At 36.2% G+C, this 20,268-nt stretch overlaps 1 pseudogene; it reads left to right on the top strand.

Moving 5' to 3' along the window:
* The first annotated feature begins 18,656 nt into the window (after positions 1-18,656).
* Positions 18,657-19,766, top strand: LOC106969808 (olfactory receptor 4F15-like; annotated as a pseudogene).
* The last annotated feature ends 502 nt before the right edge of the window (positions 19,767-20,268 follow it).

Genomic DNA, 20,268 nt, shown 5'->3' with positions numbered 1-20,268 from the left:
GGGCTTGAAAACAGTATAAAGGACAGCAGAGAATCTCTTGCTACAGAGATCAAGGGACTAAGGAACACCCAGGAGGAGCTAAAAAATGCTATCAATGAACTGCAAAATAAAATGGAGACAACTACAGCTCAGATTGAAGAGGCAGAGGAGAGAATAGGTAAACTAGAAGATAAAGTTATGGAAAAAGAAGAAGCTGAGAAAAAGAGAGATAAAAAAATCCAGGAGTATGAGGGGAAAATTAGAGAACTAACTGATGCACTAAAGAGACATAATCTACGCATAATTGGTATTCCAGAGGAGGAAGAGAGGGGAAAGGTGCTGAAGGTGTACTTGAAGAAATAATAGGTGAGAACTTCCCAGATCTGGGGAAGGAAACAGGCATTGAAATCCAAGAGGCACAGAGAACTCCCTTCAGACATAACTTGAATCGATCTTCTGCACAGCATATCACAGTCAAACTGGCAAAATACAAGGATAAAGAGAACATTCTGATAGCAGCTAGGGATAAACAGGCTCTAACATACAAAGGGAGACCTATAGGACTTGTGACTGATCTCTCTACTGAAACTTGGCAGGCCAGAAAGGAATGGCAGGAGATCTTTAATGTGATGAACAGAAAAAATATGCAGCTGAGAATCCTTTATCCAGCAAGTCTGTCATTTAGGATAGAAGGAAAGATAAAGGTCTTCCCAAACAAACAAAAACTGAAGGAATTCTTCACCACTAAACCAGCCCTACAAGAGATCCTAAGGGGGATCCTGTGAGACAAAGTACCAGAGACATCACTACAAGCATGAAACCTACATACATCACAATGACTCTAAACCCATATCTTTCTATAATAACACTGAATGTAAATGGACTAAATGCGCCAACCAAAAGACAGAGGGTATCAGAATAGATAAAAAAAACAAGACCCATCTATTTGCTGTCTACAAGAGACTCATTTTAGACCTGAGGACACCTTCAGATTGAGAGTGAGGGGATGGAGAACTATTTATCATGCCACTGGAAGTCAAAACAAAGCTGGAGTAGCCATACTTACATCAGACAAACTAGACTTTAAATTAAAGGCTGTAACAAGAGATGAAGAAGGGCATTATATAATAATCACAGGGTCTATCCATCAGGAAGAGCTAACAATTATAAATGTCTATGCGCCGAATACAGGAGCCCCCAAATATATAAAACAATTACTCACAAACATAAGCAACCTTATTGAGAAGAATGTGGTCATTGCAGGGGACTTTAAAACTCCACTTACAGAAATGGATAGATCATCTAGACACACGGTCAATAAAGAAACAAGGGCCCTGAATGAGACATTGGATCAGATGGACTTGACAGATATATTTAGAACTCTGCATCCCAAAGCAACAGAATATACTTTCTTCTCGAGTGCACATGGAACATTCTCCAAGATAGATCACATGCTGGGTCATAAAACAGCCCTTCATAAGTATACAAGAATTGAGATCATACCATGCATACTTTCAGACCACAATGCTATGAAGCTTGAAATCAACCACAGGAAAAAGTCTGGAAAACCTCCAAAAGCATGGAGGTTAAAGAACACCCCACTAAAGAATGAATGGGTCAACCAGGCAATTAGAGAAGAAATTAAAAAATATATGGAAACAAACGAAAATGAAAATACAACAATCCAAACGCTTTGGGATGCAGCCAAGGCAGTCCTGAGAGGAAAATATATTGCAATCCAGGCCTATCTCAAGAAACAAGAAAAATCCCAAATACAAAATCTAACAGCACACCTAAAGGAAATAGAAGCAGAACAGCAAATACAGCCTAAATCCAGCAGAAGAAGAGAAATAATAAAGATCAGAGCAGAAATAAACAATATAGAATCTAAAAAAACTGTAGAGCAGATCAACGAAACCAAGAGTTGGTTTTTTGAAAAAATAAACAAAATTGATAAACCTCTAACCAGGCTTCTCAAAAGAAAAGGGAGATGACCCAAATAGATAAAATCATGAATGAAAATGGAATTATTACAACCAATCCCTCAGAGATACAAGCAATTATCAGGGAATACTATGAAAAATTATATGGCAACAAATTGGACAACCTGGAAGAAATGGACAAATTCCTAAACACCCACAAGCTTCCAAAACTCAATCAGGAGGAAATAGAAAGCTTGAACAGACCCATAACCAGGGAAGAAATTGAATCAGTTATCAAAAATCTCCCAACAAATAAGAGTCCAGGACCAGATGACTTCCCAGGAGAGTTCTACCAGACGTTTAAAGCAGAGATAATACCTATCCTTCTCAAGCTGTTCCAAAAAATAGAAAGGGAAGGAAAACTTCCAGACTCATTCTATGAAGCCAGTATTACTTTGATTCCTAAACCAGAGACCCAGCAAAAAAAGAACTACAGGCCAATATCCCTGATGAATATGGATGCAAAAATTCTCAATAAGATACTAGCAAATCGAATTCAACGGCATATAAAAAGAATGATTCACCATGATCAAGTGGGATTCATTCCTGGGATGCAGGGATGGTTCAACATTCGCAAATCAATCAACGTGATACAGGACATTAATAAAAGAAAAGATAAGAACCATATGATCCTGTCAATCGATGCAGAAAAGGCCTTTGACAAAATTCAGCACACTTTCTTAATAAAAACCCTTGAGAAAGTCAGGATAGAAGGAACATACTTAAAGATCATAAAAGCCATTTATGAAAAGCCCACAGCTAACATCATACTCAATGGGAAAAACTGAGAGCTTTTTCCTTGAGATCAGGAACACGACAGGGATGGCCACTCTCACTGCTGTTGTTTAACATAGTGTTGGAAGTGCTAGCATCAGCAATCAGACAACAAAAGGAAATCAAAGGCATCAAAATTGGCAAAGATGAAGTCAAGCTTTCACTTTTTGCAGATGACATGATATTATACATGGAAAATCAGACAGACTCCACCAAAAGTCTGCTAGAACTGATACATGAATTCAGCAAAGTCGCAGGACACAAAATCAATGTACAGAAATCAGTTGCATTCTTATACACTAACAATGAAGCAACAGAAAGACAAATAAAGAAACTGATCCCATTCACAATTGCATCAAGAAGCATAAAATACCTAGGAATAAATCTAACCAAAGATGTAAAATATCTGTATGCTGAAAACTATAGAAAGCTCATGAAGGATATTGAAGAAGATATAAAGAAATGGAAAAACATTCCCTGCTCATGGATTGGAAGAATAAATATTGCCAAAATGTCAATACTACCCAAAGCTATCTATACATTCAATGCAATCCCAATCAAAATTGCACCAGCATTCTTCTCGAAACTAGAACAAGCAATTCTAAATTTCATATGGAACCACAAAAGGCCCCGAATAGCCAAAGTAATTTTGAAGAAGACCAAAGCGGGAGGCATCACAATCCCAGACTTTAGCCTCTACTCCAAAGCTGTCATCATCAAGACAGCATGGTATTGGCACAAAAACAGACACATAGACCAATGGAAGAGAATAGAAACCCCAGAACTAGACCCACAAACGTATGGCCAACTCATCTTTGACAAAGCAGGAAAGAATATCCAGTGGAAAAAAGACAGTCTCTTTAACAAATGGTGCTGGGAGAACTGGACAGCAACATGCAGAAGGTTGAAACTAGACCACTTTCTCACACCATTCACAAAAAGAAACTCAAAATGGATAAAGGACCTGAATGTGAGACAGGAAACCATCAAAACCCTAGAGGAGAAAGCAGGAAAACACCTCTCTGACCTCAGCCGTAGCAATTTCTTACTTGACACATCCCCAAAGGCAAGAACATTAAAAGCAAAAATGAACTACTGGGACCTTATGAAGATAAAAAGCTTCTGCACAGCAAAGGACACAACCAACAAAACTAAAAGGCAACCAATGGGATGGGAAAAGATATTTGCAAATGACATATCAGGCAAAGGGCCAGTATCCAAAATCTGTAAAGAGCCCACCAAACTCCACACCCGAAAAACAAATAATCCAGTGAAGAAATGGGCAGAAAACATGAATAGACACTTCTCTAAAGAAGACATCCAGATGGCCAACAGGCACATGAAAAGATGCTCAACATCGCTCCTCATCAGGGAAATACAAATCAAAACCACACTCAGATATCACCTCACACCAGTCAGAGTGGCCAAAATGAACAAATCAGGAGACTATAGATGCTGGCGAGGATGTGGAGAAACGGGAACCCTCTTGCATTGTTGGTGGGAATGCAACTTGGTGCAGCCACTCTGGAAAACAGTGTGGAGGTTCATCAAAAAATTAAAAATAGACCTACTCTATGACCCAGCAGTAGCACTGCTAGGAATTTACCCAAGGGATACAGGAGTACTGATGCATAGGGCCACTTGTACCCCAATGTTTATAGCAGCACTCTCAACAATAGCCAAATTATGGAAAGAGCCTAAATGTCCATCAACTGACGAATGGATAAAGAAATTGTGGTTTATAGACACAATGGAGTACTACGTGGCAATGAAAAAGAATGAAATATGGCCCTTTGTAGCAATATGGATGGAACTGGAGAGTGTTATGCTAAGTGAAATAAGCCATACAGAGAAAGACAGATGCCATATGGTTTCACTCTTATGTGGATCTTGAGAAACTTAACAGAAACCCATGGGGGAGGGGAAGGAAAAAAAAAAGGTTAGAGTGGGAGAGAGCCAAAGCATAAGAGACTCTTAAAAACTGAGAACAAACTGAGGGTTGATGGGGGGTGGGAGGGAGGGGAGGGTGGGTGATGGGTATTGAGGAGGGCACCCTTTTGGGATGAGCACTCGGTGTTGTATGGAAACCAATTTGATGATAAACTTCATATATTGAAAAAATAAATTAATTAATTAAATAAAAATTATCTTTAATGGAAAAAAAGAGAAAACTGATCTCTTTAGTCATGCAAGAAATACTAGAATTCATACTTACCTCATAAATTAAGTGTATAAAAATTAAGCCACAAACAATATTAAAAGGCAAAAATGGACTGGAAAAGATTTGCAGCAAATAGCATAAGTATATAGACTTACGTGGATAATCTTTATATATACAAGTTTAAGAAAAACCTAAGTTCAACTATAAAAATAAAGAAAACAAAATACCAAAACTCAATCAATAGGACAATAACCACTTGAAAAACTGTTCAACATCTGTAACAACTAAAGCAATGCAAATTGACAACAATTTTACTTGCCAAACTGGTACAAATTTGACAAATAATGATGTAGTAAGAAAGACAGTGATATATATCATAGGAGTTGGAATGTTCATTGTAATAACTGTGCTGCACATATATACATGGATAAAATAAAAGTAGCCTTTAAACATAAAAAAAAACTTTTCTAATAAATCAAGCATACAAGTAACTGTAAGACACAGGTGAAGCAGATGTGGAGACTGCCAACATAACTCCCCAGGTTTTCCCTTGTTGCAGTAGGATGCTCTCTGGCCCAGATATATATATATATACATGAAGGATATCACTTACAAAAATGGAGGTATTTTTGTCATGACATATCTCCCTTTAATATTCTAATACTTACAGATTAAACATTCATATATTGCTGTAGGCTGTGTTTCATAAAACATAAACTCCATGTTCATTTACCATGAGCAAACTAGAATGACAAGGTAGATCCTGCTAACATTCCATTATCTATCTTCTAATAAATAACACTAGGAAGAGATCTAGTTAGCATATTTTCATGGAGATTTGACCAGGCCATTTGCTTCTGTTATTCCTATCTATTCTTTCCCCCTCCCCATATCTCTTTCTTTGTGCCTCTCTCTCTACTTACCCTACCCCTTTTTCTTGACAATGAAACAGAGAATGGTTATGGAGCAGTTACTAATACTTTCCTTCCAATAACCAGAATTTTTAAAGAGTATAACATTATAATAAAGGAAAACTATAAACTAATTTATATATCCCTCCAACACAGATACAAAAATCTAAAAGGTAATAACACAAAAACAGTGATTTATAAGTAAGATAAAATACCAGGATATGTTATTTCTATCCCAGAATGTAAGCTTATTTAAACATTTGGAAATCAATCAAAGGAATTCACCATACCAAGCATATGGAGGGAGAAAATCATAGTAATATTTTTATAGCTACAGAAAAGGCATTCTAATAAAAGGTATACTGGGTTGAATACTGTCCCCATATCATGTCCACCCAGAACTTCAGAATATGACCTTCTTTGGGAATAGAATTTTGGTAGCTGTAATTAAGGTAAGGATCAAGATAACATCATACTGAACTAGGATGGACTTTAAATCCAATAGGTGTCCTTATAAGAGGCAGAAAAGGACACAAAGAGAAACAAGGAAAGAGGCTATGTGAAGACTTAGAGGCAGAGACTGAAATTATGTTGTCACAAGCCAACAACTGCCAGGAGTCACCAACAGATGGAAAAAGCAAAGAAAAATTCTCACCTAGAGTCTTTAATGGGCATGTGGACCTGCCAGCTCCTTGATTTTTGGACTTCTTGCCTCCAGAGCCTTCAGAAAATAAATTCCTGGATTTTTAAGCTACCAAATTTGTGGTAATTTGTTACAGCAGCCCTAGAAAAATAGTATAGAAGGGACTCATTCTGATAAATAGTATTTACACAAAAACTACAGGACACATCATAGGTAATGTGATATATAAGAGCTATCCCCTGAGACCAGAAATATATCCACATTCTTCTTACAACTATGTCTAGTTTGTATTTTACAAAAGATTTCACAAGCAAAATATTTAGTATACTATTGCCTGTTTCTTTCAACAAATGGTAAAATAAATGAATTTTAAGAAGTGATAAGGAATACAACAAAATGGAAAGACAGTTTCCAAAGTGTTTTAAAAGCAAAAAAAAAAAAAACCATAAGTAACAAAAGTTGAGCTGTTATCAAAGCAACACCAAAATCACAAGATTTTCAAAAACACAGACTATGTCTTAATATCAACTGAAACCTATGACATGAGGAATGAAATTCACATTGTTTTGAATTGAAAGTATAATATGATTTGCAAAACACTAAGAAGGTAACCAACTTATGTAAAGCAGGATATCTCAACCTCAGCACTACTGGCATTTGGGGGAGTCTAAATCTTTGTTGTGGGAAGCTGTTCCATATGTTGTGGGATATTTGGCAGTAGTTCTGACCTATACTCAATAGATGCCAGTAGTAGCAAAGTTTAACCACCACACTGGGACAACCAAAAATATATCCAGACATTACCAAATGTTCCCTAAGGGACATCATTATCCTGGGTTGAGAATCACTATTTTAAGAGTAATTATGGATCTTCACTCAGTTCGTTCTTATGGAGCTCACATTACACGATACCTTCAAGCATTTAGTCTATACTAAGAACTAGCAACAAGTCAAACATGTCCTATTATAAGATTGCATCCAGATGATATGATTTGCACCCAAATAATCAAGGAAGAAGTCAAACTTTCACTATTTGCAGATGATTTGATACTCTATATAGAAAACTCAAAAGACCACCAAAAAAACTGCTGAAACTGATACACAAATTCAGTAAAGTTGCAAAATACAATATGAACATACAGAAATCTGTTCCCTTTCTATACACCAATAATGAAGCAGCAGAAAGAGAAATCAAGGAATTGATCCCAATTACAATTGCCCCCAAAACCATAAGATATCTCGGAATAAACCCAACCAACAAGGCAAAAGATCTGTGTTCTGAAAACTATAAAACACTGATGAAATAAATTGAAGAGGACACAAAGAAATGGAAAGACATTCCATGCTCATGGGTTGGAAAAACAAATATTGTTAAAATGCCTGTACTACCCAAAGCAATTTACACATTTAATGCAAATCCTATCAAAATACGACTAGCATTTTTCACAGAGCTAGAACAAACAATCCTAAAATTTGTATGGAACCACACAAGACTCCAAATAGCCAAAGCAATCTTGAAAAAGAAAAACAAAGTTACAGGCATCACAATTCCAGACTCCAAGTTATATTACAAACTTGTAATGATAAGGATAGTATGGAACTGGCACAAAAACAGACACATGGATCAATGGAAGAGAATAGAATACCCAGAAATGGACACAACTCTATTGCCAACTAATCTTTGACAAAGCAGGAAAAGAATATCCAATGAAAAAAAAAAAGACACAACAAATGATACGGGGTAAACTGGACAGCAACATGCAAAAGAATAAAACTGGACTACTTTCTTATACTAAACACAAAAATAAATTCAAAATGGATAAAAGACCTAAATGTGAGACCCAAAACCATCAAAATCCTAGAGGAGACCACAGGCAATAACCTCTTCGACATCGGCTGCAGCAACTTCTTACTAGATCTGTGTCCTGAGGCAAGGGAAACAAAAACAAAAATAAACTATTGGGACTTCATTAAGAGAAAAACCTTCTGCACAGTGAAGGAAACAATCAACAAAACAAAAGGCAAACTATGAAATGAGAGGGGATATTTGCAAATGACATATGATGAGGGTTAGTATCCAAAATCGACAAAGAACTAACAAAATTCAATACCCAAGAAGAATATAATCCAGTTAAAAAATGGTCAGAAGACATGAAGAGATAGCTTTCCAAAGAAGACATCCAGATGGCTAACAGACACATAAAAAGATGCTCCCATCACTCATCATCAGGGAAATACAAATCAAGACTGCAATGAGATATCACCTCACACCTGTCACAATGGCTAAAATTAATAACAGAGGAAAACAACAGGTCTTGACAAGGATGTGGAGAAAATGGAACCCTCTTCCACTGTTGGTGAAAATGCAAACTGGTGTAGCCACTCTGGAAAACAAAGCTACTATAACTAAAACAGCATGGTACTGGCATAAATAAACAAACAAACAAACAAACAAACAAAACAAAAAGAAAACATAGAACAAAAACAGAACAAAAGCATAGACCAACAGAACAGAGTAGATAGTCCCTTTAAAAAACCTCACACATACATAATCAACTAATCTTTGACAAAAATACAAAGAATACACAATGCAAGGAGAATGTCTTCAAATAGTGTTGGGAAAACTGGATATCCAAATGCAAAAAAAAGAAAAAAAAATGAAATTGGAACTTTATCTTACACCACACACAAAAATCAATTGAAAATGGAATACTTAACTTGTAAAACTCCTAAAATGGGAAATGCTTCTATGCACTGTATTTGGCAATGATTTCTTGAACATGACACTAAAAACACAGGCAACAAAAACAAAATACACAAGTGGGACCATGTCAAACATAAAAGCTTCTGCAGAGCAAAGGAAACAATTAATTAAGTAAAAAGTAAACATACAGAATGGGAGAAATATTTGAAAGCTATTTGAAAACTATGTATCTAATACAGATAAATATCCAGTATATACAAAGAACTCATACAACTCAATAGCAAAACAAACAAACAAACAAAAACCCAAATAATCCAATAATTTCAAAATAGGCAAAGGACTAGGGTGCCTGGGTGGCTCAGTCAGTCAAGTGTCCGACTTCGACTCAGGTCATGATCTCACAGTTCGTGAGTTCAAATCCCACATTGGGCTCCAGGCTGACAGCTCAGACAAAGCCTAGAGTCTGCCTTGGATTCTGTGTCTCCTCTCTCTCTGCCATATCCTGCTCTCACTCTGTCTCTCTCTCTCTCTCAGAAATAAACATAAAAAAAAAAATCTTCTTAATGGGCAAAGGACCTGAATAGACATTTATCAAAAGAAGAAATATAAGTGGCCAATAGGTACATAAAAAGGTGTTAAACATCAGTAATCATCAGGGAAACGCAAATCAAAATCACAATGATGTATTGCCTCACACATTACAGGGATTATAAAAAAAGACAAAAGAAAACAAATGTTGACAAAAAATGTGGAGAAAATGGAATTCTAATACAATGTTGGCTGGCAGGTAAATTGGTACAGTCATTATGGAACACAGTACAGAAGTTCTTCAGAAAAATTAAAAATTGAACTATGTTATTATCTAGAAATCCCCTTCAGGTATACATACAAAGGAAATAAAATCAATATATTTTCATTTCATAAAGATATCTACAGTCCTACATTCATTGCAGCATTGTTCACAATAGCCAAGATATGGAAATAATCCAATGTCCATCTAGGGATGAATAGATAAAGAAAATGTTTTATATATATATATAAATATATGCAATATAATATCACAGAGTCTCAGAAAAGAAAGTAATCTTGTCATATGCAACAGCACATGTTACTTAAGGACATGATGAACCTGACGGACATGATGCTAAGTGAAACAAGCTAGTCAAAGAAGGACAAATGCTACATGATTCCACTTACATGAGGTGCTTAAATATCAAGTCACAAAAAAGACAGTAAAACGCTGATTTTTAGGGACTGGAGGGGGAAATTAAAAGTTGCTATTCAACAGATATAAAGTTTCAGTTACACAATATGGGTGAGTTCTAGAGCTAAACTGAACAAAATTGTATCTATAGTTAATAATATTGGACACTGAAAATTCTGTTTGGAGAATAGATCTCTTAAGTATCTTTACCACAATTAAAAAATAATCTGTATCTTTGACATCCTTGATGGTAGTACTAATTTCCACAATTCCTCCTAAAATGCAGCATTAATTTGCTTACTATTTTGGTAGATTGATTAGGCTTTATTTGCTTCCACTTGGCCTTTCTTAGCATAATAGCTTTTACTATGCTTCTTAGGTAACATGTCTGGAAATTCTGCCAATTTGTTAGTAAATCTATGCTGATCTGTATCTCAGGCTATAGACATAACCAAAGAATGGACTTAGGAAACCACAAAGCACACTGTGAGATGTGTACAGCCAAAATTTCATTGGCCACCTGACCTCCATAAACATCTATTTTTGACCTGTGGCCCACAATAGCATTTTGATCCTCCAGAAATTTGTCCAAGTTCAGAATCAGTATATAATAATCCCTCAAAGTTCTGATTATTTCAGAGCTCCTCTAGAGAGAATAGGAAAAATATTTCTAGTATAAAATAGTGACAACACAGAAGGGTCTTCCCTCAAGAGGATCCAGCCTTCTCTTTGCTCAAGGAGATTTAGGTTGGTAAGCTAGGTCAAGTCTCAGAATTTTTTGAGGGGCCACAATTCCCAATTATAGTGATTCAAGTCAGATTTCTGTTCACCAGACGTAAAGCGTTTCTACTTTTATATGCTCATCTTTCAGGGCTAGAAACACCATGATGACCTAACCAATGCCAAAGAACTCAGGGGCTCAAACCATTCTGACTCCTGCTTAGGCTCTGGTACCCACTGGAATAACCATACCTACCTTGTCTTTGCAATTTGGTACCACTATTTGGCATTTTCCACTCGGGAATTCTATTAGATTAAAGAGCCCATGCAATGGCAGCTGTGCACACTGTTATTTCTGGCCTAGAGAGAATAGTCATCACAGAGCTATTCAGGGATATCAGGACTTTCTTCAAGAATCTATTTCTCAAAGTCTTGATAAAGGTAGTGTTCCCTGTGACGTGATTTGATGTGGGATCCAGGAGCAAATGGTCAAGAAAGAATTCTTGAGACATTTTCAGTGCAAAAAAAGGTGGTTTTATTAAAGCTGGGGACAGGACCCATGGGCAGTAACAGCCATACTGGAATTGTGAGGCGTGATTAGTTATATACTCTTAGTTGGGCGGGGAGGTGGAGACAAAGAAGTTTCCAAAAGGATTTTCATATATTAACGAAGACAGGATCTAGAGGTCAGGCTATTGTAAAGCTAAGTTTGCTTTTTGCCTCTAGCAAAATTAACATTGAGACAGTTGGGAATTCCTGAAGGAATGTCATACTCTGCTTGTCTCAAGAATTTGTAAATGGGTTGCAAGTTGTATTTTAATTTAATTTTATCTACATTTCCTTTTGCCTTTGTTCTCCACATCACCTGGACAGCCCTCCCACCCACCCTATGGTTTAACAGGTCTTACACGACAAATGATAAAGGTCTTACATGATAAATACATGCTAGCATTCCAATTTGTATAAATGTTTGCATACCTTCAATAGTATAACAAGGAAATTCTAAAATATCAACTTAATTATATGTAGTCTGCCTTGGGGCACAAATTTCAGTGAGCCAACCAGGTAAATCATTATAGCTGATTCCAGACCCTTCAGCTGACACATTGATGCTAGAATCTCTACTTAATGAATCCATGTAAAATTTTTGATTTGATGCAAATTTACATCCTTTCCATTGTCATCCTGCATCCTTAGAATCCAATCCCACAGGTTCCCTAGGTTCCTGTTAATACTGATTGACAAAAAAAAAAAGGAGGGGGATGCAGTTATTTTAATGAGATTGTTCTTTATGGGTCATACTCTGTATTTCATCCTATATGGTATCTTTGTACTTAAATGTGGTTATAGTTCAAGAAGCAATGAGGGGTGATCCAACTGGCTTCTGTGGAGGATCAGCAATGCTTTGCAAGGCAACCACCTCAGGGAGGCCATTACCTGTTCTTTAGACAATAGGAAACTAATGTTGTCAGACAGTAATGGAAAGCCTATTTCTTTTGGCAAAGAAGGATCAGTGCCTGGCATATATTAAGACTCAACAGATTTTGTTGAATGTACGAGTAAAACATGAAATATTCTATCTCTATCCATTATGATATGGGTATATTATATATTATATATATTTATAGACTTGATTTTGCAAAGAAAACATCACCAATTCCTTTTTTTTCCTGCACTGTCTTCTTGAATGAATTAATCTCTCCTAAGCAATGCACACATCATGCACTGCATTTTAAGTTTTTCTCATATTCTTAAAGTATTCTAGAAAATTGGGCAATACACTTAACTAGTTAAAAGCCTTGAAAGCTAATACTTAATTATGCTAATATTTAATAAAGTAATTTCTCTTAAAGAGAAATTGAATGGTTTCTTTATACTAAAGAATCAAAAAGCAGTAGCTAGATAGATGGAATTCAATGCAAACCTACACTGACCTAGGTTGTTCACTCTGTTTATTCACTGGTTTGTGGTGGGTGACAACCTTAGTATTTTTAACCAGTGAATAGACTCTGAGTTTTTAAAGTATTTTCTTTATAACTAATTCAATATGAAACCCTTTGTGGTATTAAAAACCCAAGTGAGTCAGAATAGTAAGAAGATCTGAGAATCCTCTCTTAAGAGTTATAATCAAAATGGACAATTTTAAAAGATAACCATCTCAGGACTCTGAATATTGACTAAGTCATGCAGCAAATTGAGAAGTCTTATTCAAGTAAACCTGTGGAAACTTTGATGAAAACAATAGAAGTCCATGGAGTTTTTAGCCTGGGGATACTCTCACTGGCTCCACTGATGTGGTTTGGAGTGTTGGAGTTCAGAGCCAATGGCTAAGAAAGAATTTTTGAGATGTCTTCAGTGTAAAAATGTGATATTAAAGCACGGGGACAGAACCTGTGGGCAGAAAGAGCTGCCACTGGGGTTGTGATGGTGTTGCAGGAATTTTTTACCACTATACCCAGGATTCGTTGTCTCAACGCTTCAAAGAATGAAGAGGTGAACACAAAATGAGCAGCAGGCAAATGTTGTTAGAGTATAAGATTAGAAAGTAAGAATAGTAGGAAAGCTCTCTTTACAGAGAGGAGGCATTGGAAGTGAATGCCCGAGGATTATAGGCAAAGGTCCTTGTTTTATAAGGTCCCGGTCAGCCCTCCCCCAACCTCCTCCCACGTGCCTTCTCAGGTTCTACGCTTATCGCTTATCGGCTTGATAGCTCTAGATGCTGGGTTGTCCATTCCTAATTGGGTATGAGGAGGGGTGGTCTACGGCCATCCTTCAGTGTTTTGTCAAATTCCTGAGGGAAACCTGAGAGAGAGCAGGTGGGAATCTGTTACATTCTTATGAGGAGACTTATGCCTGAGGGGGTTTGCTGTGGTCAGACACTCCCAGCATTGTTCCAAAATATGTATTTCCCCACCCAGGGACCTCAGGTCCTAATCCTTTCCTTCTCTGCCAACTGAATCTTATCTTCTATCATCAGGTGACTGATTATATACTTGGGAGCTGAGGAAAATAAGGACAAGGGGAATTTTTCAAAAGGACTTTCATATGCTTAAGAGGGCTCACAAGATACTGGAAACCTAGCTGTGTCAAGCTGAGGTCCTTTTTGCTCTCCAGCAAAGTATTAACATTAAGACAGAGCTCCTGGAAGAATGTTATACTCTGCCTATCTCAAGAATTTGTCAATGGGCTGCAAGGTTATAGGGAAATTTAATTTTATCAACATTTCCTTCTGCCTTTGTTTCCCACATCACCAACCTCCATTACCATTGTGGTAGTTCTACCAGGACAGGAAAGCCATGAAAATCAGAAGTTTCACTGCTACTACCATAAAGGGCTGACTTGATTTGGAGCATGGAAAAAAAAAAAAAAAAAAAAAACACCTCCCTGGGTGTGTCAGAAATAGTAGCAATCCCTGTGGCAAAGGAATGTAAAAGGCCACAATCATAGCTAGGCTGAAGCTACTATCCTGATGAGAACAAAAAACCAACTGGCAGACTAACCAGAAATTAATAGGGAGACTCAGGGAATGAAACATTCAAAGTGAGCTCTGATAAGTTCTAGCATTTATCTGGTGTCTTAGTTTCTTATTGGTGCTATAATGAATGACCACAAATTTAGTGGCTTAAAACAACACAAATTTATTATCTTACACTTTTGGAGATCAGAAGTCCAAAATGGATCACTTGGGCTATGTTCCTTCTAAAGGCTCCAGGAAAAAATTCAGGAAAAAATTAATTCCTTGCTTTTTACCATTTCAGAATGATACAGTTTTGGAGTGATGGGCTCTGGAGCCAATGACCAAGAAAGAATTCTTGAGACGTCTTTGGTGCAAAAAGGTGGTTTTATTAAAGCATGGGGACAGGACCCGCGGCAGAAAGAAAATCTATAAATATCATTTGTAAAAATATAGAAACTAAGATTTAATATTTACAAAAAAAATAAAACCACCTAAAATCCCACAAACTAGAGACACTATGTTGTAAAGTCTAAATATTACCATATGTATATTTATATGTAATGTTTTATATTTTATAATCTTTTTTAATTAATCATAAATGTATTTTTTGTTTCATTTATCTGAAGTTCTAATTTGTTTCATGTGCTTTAAAATCTTATAAACATAGATTTAAGTGTATATAGAAGTTCTCTTCCTTATTCACGTAGCAAGTAGCTTTTCATAGGTTATTATGATAACTATACTGTCCTTCTCAATTACTGAATTTTTCCAAATATAAGGTGATGTTTTTTGTTCAGCAATATTTCTATAGCATGCTTTATGCTAACAGTATAAAATGAGGAAAGTTCCAGATACTCTGTAATAACTATACACATTTTGTTTGAGGAAAAAAACAGAGGAAAGTTTATACTTTTTCTAGTTTTACTGTATTTGATTTAGGATCTACTTGAGAATGTAGGATGCTGAAGTTACTCTGTTAGGAGAGTATCATGACAGAGAGTGGCTGTCTGGCTTCCACACTGGTTACCATTCTTCCATCTGTGTGTAGATGTCAGTGAGTTCAATTGCCAAAGTCACTTGTTGAAGATGGACTCTCCATCAAATCTCCCACAGGGGCTTCTAGGCCCCTAGATTTTGCTTACTATGTCATCTTGAACTTTCCACTATGAATGTTAATGAAGACTGTCATTTAACAGTGTCAGAAATTGTGCTACCGTTGTTTACACAGTTAGGTAAAAGCTCCTTTTCTCAAAGGAATCATAGTTGATAATGAAGAACTAATATGCATAAGAAATTATAATATACTTTATTATAAAGATTTACAAGATAGTTCATAGACACTACTCTGCTTAGGGCGGTCAATGAAAACTTCGGAATAGCTGGCTTTTAATATAAATTTTGAAAGATAAAGGAAGAGGGGAATAAACATTTCTGCCAGATAGTTTTGCCCATATAACCTCAAATCTTCATGACATCTGAGGAAGTTAGACACCTCCCATTTTATGGAAAAATAAATACCATCAGCATAATTGGCTAGCCTTCCCTAGTTTATATAGCTTACACATGGCAGAACTACGTGATAACCAAGTCTATCAGGCCTAGGAGCCAAAGATGGTTCCACTTTGTTATGACCAGGAATGATACAAATAAAAGTACATGAAAGAGCTGATAAATGTGAAAAAATATAGTAATGTGTTCAGTTCATAAAGGGTCTTCTGTAATATGCAACTGAATTTTAAATATCCTGAATGATAGAACCAAAAGCTGAAATTGGAAAGGAATATGACCACATTTATTTTTAGGTAGACAAATCTGAATGCAGACTATAGAATGGACTAAACTGAGCTAAGAGTGGAGGCAGATAGGTCATTCAGAAATGAAAAATACATAAACTTAAATAAAATGGACAGTGAAAATGAAGAAGAGGAAACAAAACAAATATTCAGGAGGTGTAATTTTCCACCTGGCTTATAAGGTGAGAGGGGAGAAACGGTGCCTCAAAGATTCCTGGATTAAGCATCTGAGAGAACAGTCATGATATTTCCTAAGGCATTAAAAAAAATAAAATCATGAGTTCACCCTTGCATATTTTAATGTTGAGGTGCTTTCAGGATGTCCATTTATGTAACATAGTACAGGCCTGGATATATTATTCTAGAGTCCAGGCATAGAGCAATAGGTATAGAAATCTTTGTAAGTGGGGAGTAGTTAAAACAGCAAAGCACGTTTGAAATTTAAAAAAAAATTAGGTCTCGTGAGTTATATCAATACTCAAAAATAAGCAGGAAAAAAAATCTATGCATCAGTGAAAGACACAAAAAAGATGTTAGAAATACAGGAGAAAATTGAGTTCTCTGCTATATACAAATATTAAGAATGCATTCAGCTTCAAGTAACAATGGCTTATTTACAGTCTCTTAAAAAAAGTAAGTTTTTATTTTTCTCACATTACAAGATACCAGAAGGTAGACCCTTGCTGATATCAAAGACCTTTTAGGCTGGATTTTTTTTCCCCATCTGTTCGTACTACTGTCCTTAACATGTGGACACCCAGAGCTCAGGATTGCTGCAACTTTAAGCATTGCATTAATATTGAATGCAGGAATAAAAAAGCTAAACAAAGAGCCTTCTCTACATCAATCTTTAAATTTTAATCTGGGAAAGAAAATCTTCCACAGAAGGCATTATTCTGTATCTCATCAAGTGTAGGCTACATGCATGCCCCTCTTACACCAATCCATGGCCAAGTCACATAGATTATCATATTTCATCGCAGGGCTAAGATAAGAACCTACCCTCTCCCAAAATTGAGAAATCTCCACCAAATGCCTAAACAGATAAGTGGTCTCTTAAAATGGACTGGGGTGGAAAAGGCTTTGGGATAGGAAACATATATAGCAACTAATGACAGAAGAAATTTCAAAAAAAAAATGCATGCTCAATAGTACCAAATTTGGAGAATAAGTATGTAAAATAAAGAGTGAAAATTGAATATTATATGTGAGATTTTTACATGTAGACTATTGTGTGCTGAATCCCTGGTGACATTTCTAAAGGGTCTTTCTGAAGTGCAAGCTTGTTTTGGCTTGTTCAATAAATAGAATGCATATAAGTTAAATAAACTTAACTGTGAAGGGTTTGGGAGAGAAAGAAAAATAAGAAGGCTCCCACCATTCCATCCTTGACAGATCTGATTTCTGAAGGAGTGACTCTGTGTAAGAGATCAAGGGAAGTGAAAAGTTGAGATGAAGGAAAATGGCTGATTGATGCATCTAGATCTTTGGGGAGTTCTAAAGTATATTTGGAAGTGCTAGCCTTGAAGAGTGCAGAGCATTGGTCAGGAGCATGCATTTTCAAGTCCTACAACTCTTGATACAGTCCTAGCTGTGCCACCTCATCTTTATGAGGCTCAGTTTCATTTGTGAAACAAGGAAAATAAAACTGAATCTATCTTATGAAGTCATTAGAAGGCTTGAAAGACATAATTTACTTAACACAATGCTCTAAATGTTGAAGACACTTAAATCTGTTACCTGTGATGATTAAAACTGATTAAGTATTAATTATAATTTACTTTTACTCTCAGATATACAGTAAATTACTAATTTACTAATCTTTACTCTCAGATACACAATATTTTATTTAATTTGAGCTTGTCATTAAGTAATCTGTATATTAAAAGTGGTCATGGACCAATGGTGATAATCATGTCATGAACCAAGTATTAAAATTATTGACCCTGTGTCCCTGAGTTCCATTTACATTTAGAAAGCCCAATGTAAGAAATGATGGGATATGTTCAAGTCATTTTGTCAAGGTCACCTCTATAAGGCCAGTGAAAAGGTAAATATTAAGGGGCTAAGAAAGGTTCAGGTAAGAGAATATAGAATTAGTGTGGAAGTATTAATAAGGATGTGACAGAATAGACAACATTTACATGGTGTGAGAACACTTAGGGGAAGGGTCAGGAAAATGATCAATAAATCTTTGAGAAAAATTAAAATGAGGTTTAACTATGGAATTAAAATTAACCCCTTTGGCTCTATTTGCAAAATTTACAATCATATTTTTTTCTTTCAAATATCCCCTCTATATAGTGATTTGTGGCTAACCTTATTTCTTCCAAGTTCTTCATTTTTCTCCTTTCAGTCAATTATATCTAACTTAATTAGCAAGGAAAACAGGAAAGCTATGTTTCTGCCAGTGATACTTACCCTTTTTAATTTTTATCCTCCGGTCACTTGAAAAATCAGCTCTCCTGTTCCAGTCAATGGGTGGTCTAAATGATTCTGTGGTCACTGAGATTGTGCTACTGGCCTTTCTTGCTCTTGGGAGAAAGGGGGTGTTTGTTTGTTTTTACCTTGTTATGTTCTTTGCTCTATTTAGTGATCATGTTGGGAAATCTTTTTATTTTGTTTTTGATAATTTTTGATTCTCACTTACATTCTCCTATGTACTTCCTGCTGGCCAACTTGTCCCTCATTGATGTGGGCCTCTCTTCGATTATAGTCCCCAAGACAAAGACCTTTTAAGTGAATGCCAAGTAATTTCTTTCCAAGGTTGTATAGCACAGAAATGCTTCATCCACATCATAGGACGACTGGAGATGGTGTTACTCATCGCCATGGCATTTGACAGGTGCACAGCAATCTATAAGCCGCTTCACTACCTGAACATGATGAACCCTAAAATATGTGTTTCATTTGTAATCACTGGATGGGTAACTGGGCTGATTCATGCTATGTCTCAGTTTGCTTTGATTATAAACTTGCCTTTTTGTGGTCCTAATGAAGAAGACAGCTTTTACTGTGACTTCCCAGGATCATAAAACTTGCATGTACAGATGCAGCCAAGTTTGAGTTTATTATTGCTGCTAACAGTGGCTTCATGAGCATGGGCACCTTCTTCCTGCTACTTCTTTCCTATGTCTTTATTTTGGTCACTGTCTGGAAACATTCTTCAGGACACTTATCCAAAGCATTTATCACTCTGTCAACTCACATCATTGTCGTAGTTCCTTTTTCACTCCATTCATGTTTCTCTATGTATGGCCTTTCCCCACATCATCAATTAGTAAATACCTGTTTTTTGTTGACTTTACTATCACCACTGTCACGAATTCTGCCATGTGTACATTACAGAACAAAGACCTAAGGGTATCAATAAAACAATTGTGCAAAAAGATAGCATATTCCAGAATTTGTCGACCACATATATTTTTGAAGCTTTAAAACAAAATACCCAATTGCATGCTGGCCATCTCCACTTAGGTACTCCAAATTTAACATACCTTGAACAAACTCATCATCTGCCATCCTAATCCTGCTACTACTTCACTTGTGGAGTATAAGACCATTACCATGATGGAAAATGTAAATACATCACACTAAAAATTGATATTCTTACAGCAAACAGCATCATCAGACAAAAACGTTTTAAATTTGAATTTCTGGTTATTTTGCAAATAAAGGGATATAATAACATGGTTTCTGCTATTCATAAAGTCTAAAAATAATCTGTAAAATGTCATAATGAATCTCAAGCATCATCAAACTGAATTGTTACATATGTATGTGTGTATGTGTACATATATGCGTGTGTGTGTGTGTGTGTGTGTGTGTGTGTGTGTGTGTGTACACAGTGGCTTTAAAAGAAGACCAAGAGACAAAATCAGAAGGTAAGGAATTTATTTAGAAGGGACTGCTGGAAGACTGGTTCGGAAGTGGAGACATG

Source organism: Acinonyx jubatus, chromosome B3 (assembly GCF_027475565.1).
Source record: "Acinonyx jubatus isolate Ajub_Pintada_27869175 chromosome B3, VMU_Ajub_asm_v1.0, whole genome shotgun sequence".
In the NCBI taxonomy this organism is placed as follows: domain Eukaryota; kingdom Metazoa; phylum Chordata; class Mammalia; order Carnivora; family Felidae; genus Acinonyx; species Acinonyx jubatus.
Note: the sequence above shows the minus strand (reverse complement) of the source record. Positions and strands in the feature narration are given on the sequence as shown.